Here is a 4,459-nt window from a genome sequence, read left to right on the forward strand (position 1 = left end):
CTTTTTCCCTTCCTTAAATGCCCCTCCATCTTGGCACGCAAGCCAAAATGTGCACGTGGCTTGCCATGTCTGCATGTACTGGCTCGCAACCCTTTTCTTTTCCCAAATAAATCCTTTTGGGTCACAAAATACCTGGTAGAAATTATTTTTCAGTAGCGGGCACTAATGAGCAAAGAGCTAAAGGCACAGGAAGAAATAGGATGGAAACAAAATCTTAGTTACTATTTGTCTTAGGGTTCTGGTAGGAAACAGTGGCACCCTCCAGCTAGGTAGTTGAAAATAATTTAATAATGAAACCGTTACAAAGGTGAGAACAGGGTTGAAAAGCAGCAACAAGGGTTGTACCAGTACCTGAGGGCTGATAGCATCAGGGAGCTGTTAGTACGCCTACTCTTGCAAGCGCAAGGGTGGCGTGTGAAAAAGGCACTGTGGCCTTCATTGAAGGACAAAGCTAGCTCTTGAAAACCATCAAGGAGAGAAGTAGGGAAAGAATTACCCAATGGTATTTGTTTGCTACTGGTTTCATAACAAAATTCCACAGACTGCTACTGGCTTGAACAACAGAAACTTATTTTCTCACAGTTCTGGAGGCTAGACGTCCAAAATCAAGTTGTTGGACAGGTTAGATTTCTTCTGAGGCCTCTGTCCTGGGCCGTCTTCTCGCTGTGTCCTCACATGGTCATTCCTCTGGGGCTGCGCACACTTAGCGTCTCTCTGTGTCCAAACCTCCTCTTCACATAAGGACACCAGTTAGACTGGATCAGGGCTCACCATAATGGCCTCATTTTAGCTTAATTACCTGTTTAAAGGCTCCATTCTGCAAAGACAATCAGTCACATTCTGAGATACTAGGGGTTAGGGTTTCCACGTATGAATCCAGCTCATAGACCCAATCCTTCTTCTCTTCCCTCTTTCCCTCTAATTTTCTACTTTGGTTCCTTATTAGCTAGACCCAACTGGAATCTGAGACTGTCCATAGAGACAGGCCTCCGGGGGCCCAGAGCAGGTGGAGAAGGGTGGAGAGTGGATCCGGAAGGCAAATGGAAGACACCTCACGTGATATTCTACCACCACATTTCCCACCCCCATAAACCTTTGCCTACTTATAAAGAAAAGTTACTTCTCATCAGATTTGCTCTCCCACCACCACTACCATCACTGTGCTTCAAGAAGTTGGGGTCAGGGCTATAACACCAAATGGTGTTATAACAGTGATTCTCATGTGCAAAACAGCAGGTGGCTATGTAGGAACTCCTTTCCCCTCCTGAACCACCCGATTCTCCAGGTTATGTGGGCAAGCCAGGACACGAACTACTACTCAGTTATCCAAAGGGACCCCTTCTTCCCAACATGGCAAGCATCCATATCCTCTCTGACTGCCCCCATGCAGTTCCTCCTGAGCTACAATAGGCCTCTATTGCAGCGGCAATCACCTGTTCGGGGTGGTAACTCTCTTTGTTCAGGGGATGACGATGGACTGCCCAACCATTGTCCTTATCCACACTTTCTTACTCCTCCTCAGGGTACCACATCCCCTGGCCTTCAAAGGGAGATGGGTGTTTGCTGAGCTCATGTTCCTTCATTGGTCCCTTTCTGCCTTCCCAAATTCCCACTGGACTGTGGGGTGGAGAATCTGCTTCCTGATGGGGTCGTGTGTATTACCATCTACTGATCCCATCCACAGTGAACTTTTGAAAGTATAGCTAGACCATGTCACTCCCTGTTTAAAGTCCTCCATGGCTCTCCATCGTCCTTAGGGTAACATCCACTCTGCAGCCTGACATTGAAGACTATCGTCCTCGTACCTCAGCTCCAGCTCTTTCTCCCATGTCTTCTCTGTCGTCGTGTGGAATTAACCTCTGGTCGTTCGCAAAAGGTGAAAGCATTCACAGACTCTACAAAGTGGGAGAGAGAAGAAAGGTTTTATTAAAGTTAGGAAGAGAGAAAATGTTCATGGCAGTGTCCAAAGATGACGACTGCCACGGGTTGTAAGGAGAGAAACACTGGCAAGGCGGAGTCGCCAGGGCAGAGTCCGGAGTCTGAGGGTGGACAGCGGCATCTAACTTTAGGTTAGCTTTTTCTCATATAGGAGAGGGGGAGTCAGTCAGGCAGGTTTGAGGGCTGACATCCTTCCTGGGGTCTGGTCTGCTTGAAGACGATGTTATCTCTGGACTCCTGACTCGATTTGGCCATTGAGGCCTGAGACTATGCATCACCAATAAAAACTGCAAGAAGTTGTAAATTGGATTTCAGTGTCTGGGTGCCTGAGAATTAAGAAATTGCTCTTTTTCAGGTCAGGATGTTGTTAATTAACAAGGTATGGGTGGCCTTGAGAAAGGGAACAGACAGAGTTCTTCAGTTAATCGGTGAGGGGCGAAACAAAGAGAAAACAGGTGAATATCAGGATGGATCAAACCGCAAACAAACTAAGTCTAATTACAGGTGGTTAGATAGCGAGCTATGCAGTGAGTTAAACTGCAAACGAGCTAAGTCTAACTGCGCTATTGATTACCTGAATTTCACCCTTACATTCTCCTCGTGATATCTCTTTTCTAGGCCACCCATGGTCCTCACCAAATCCCAAATGTATCACCCATTTTCATTTCCTCCTGCTGATTCTTCTGGAATATAGAGTTTGTTCTTGAAGCCAGGCTGGTAATTTTCCAGACTCTTGGAAGATCTATTTGGGAGTCAGCTGCTATTTTGAGGTTGTATAGGATCTACTCATTTAGGCCCAAAACAGATATTCCAATTTCTCAGCATCAGATATGGAATCCCCCAGAAGTCACTTCAGCCACGCCTCTGCTTTCATAGTCTCCTGCCCATTCATGGAGCACTACATCCTGACTCCTATGAGACCTCCCTTTATGATAGTCCCCTCCTTTCAGTAGCCTCTCATGTGAGCATATTAGAAGAGAAAGGAAGGATGGAGACAGTGAGCATATATTGAACTGAAATGTCTATGTCCCAGAAATGTTACATATATCATCTCACTTAATCTTCTCAAGAACCCATGAATATCATTATTATCTTTCTATAGATGAGGAAACAGACTCAGAATGGTGAGGTAACTTCCCCAAGTTCCTGACACTACTGAATTAGTTAGGAGAAGTAACACGAGTTGCTGTAACAAATAGACTCCAAAAGCTCATTGACTTAACTCAATAAAAGTTTATTTTTCACTTACGTAAAGTCTAATTAGGTGTGTCTAGTTGATGAATGGACCTTCATGTGATCATTCAGAGACCCAGGCTCCTTCTAGCTTGTGGTTCCATCCTTCTCTAGGGTCATAGAATCCTTGCTAATAAGCCAGCAACTGGGAGGGAGAAAGAATAAGAACTGCATGTGGGGCCAGGTCAGGAAAAGGCAGAGAACACTACTGCTTACATTGCATTGTCCAGAACTTGGTCACATGACCATATCTAACTGAAAGGGACGCTGGGAAATGTCTAGCTGTGGGCCTGGGAGGAGGAGAGAAGCTGGGTATTGGTGTCTATTAACAGCCTCTGCCTCAACGAAACGGAAGGAGAATTTCAGAGGGGAGTGTGTTGACTACGGTCAGCCAGATGAAGCCGGACAGGGGCCCAGGTCCTTCCCTTCCTTGGAAGGAATGGCCCGATAGCTACAGTATCTTGGTAAACAACACTGTGGAGATCAGTAGGCCTCAGGTAATGCTGAACAGGGTGCAGCACTTGGCCTGACCCCAGGGCCTAATTCTAAAAGGAATTCCTTTGGTGATCAAAGGCTTGTTGCCCAGCGTGTGTATGTGCCCTTACAGGCAGGTTCAAATGAGGTCTGTGCTCCGGAACGTCAACTGAGAACACAGCCCCCAGCTTTGGCCCTTTTATCTGTACCTTTGCTGGGTTAACTTGGCATTAATCTTTGAGCTGAAGATCCTGCCTCCTTCCAGAAATGTCAATTATAGTTCCAAGTCAGGGTGATATTACAAGTGTCTGACACCTGTGCAATAAGAACAGACACCTGATAGGTGGCAGGAGCAGGGTGGGAAGGCCCCTTGCTGGCCTGTGTTAATCCTTTAAGTGCTGGATTCTGGGAAGGTCTGGGCTACTGGGGTGGGTCAAGCCATGCAGGAGCAGTATGGGGAGAGCCTCGGGGTAGAGGCTATTGACCGACCAGCCTGGGAAGTACTTAGATATTTTACCAACATAACAGCCATGTCAATCTTGGCCCCAAGATGCTAAAATGCTGAAGTTCATAATTTAAGGACTCTATCTATGTGTCAGTCCTTAAATACTCTATGTGTCAGTGTAGCAACAGCAAGGAAGAGCATGGACTTAAAATTGACACAGATCTGCTTTCAATTCTGCCCCCACCAGTTCCTTCAGTTCTTGGAGCCTCTGTTTTGCCACATGTAAAATGACATGATGCCTGTAATATGTGAGCATAGGATTAGCACAAAGTAAATGATCACTACATGGGAATTGTCGCTGGGTTATTT

At 46.1% G+C, this 4,459-nt stretch overlaps 1 long non-coding RNA gene across 1 annotated transcript; it reads right to left on the reverse strand.

Annotated features, from left to right (window-relative positions):
• Positions 1-239: 239 nt before the first annotated feature.
• On the reverse strand, positions 240-3,360 carry LOC109458023 (uncharacterized). The gene is made up of 3 exons (XR_002139133.2): positions 3,188-3,360; positions 1,806-1,895; positions 240-817 (listed from the first exon to the last, which is right to left on the reverse strand). It is a non-coding gene; the product is annotated as an uncharacterized LOC109458023 (long non-coding RNA).
• Positions 3,361-4,459: the final 1,099 nt, after the last annotated feature.

The sequence above is a fragment of the Rhinolophus sinicus genome, linkage group LG11 (assembly GCF_036562045.2).
Source record: "Rhinolophus sinicus isolate RSC01 linkage group LG11, ASM3656204v1, whole genome shotgun sequence".
In the NCBI taxonomy this organism is placed as follows: Eukaryota; Metazoa; Chordata; class Mammalia; order Chiroptera; family Rhinolophidae; genus Rhinolophus; species Rhinolophus sinicus.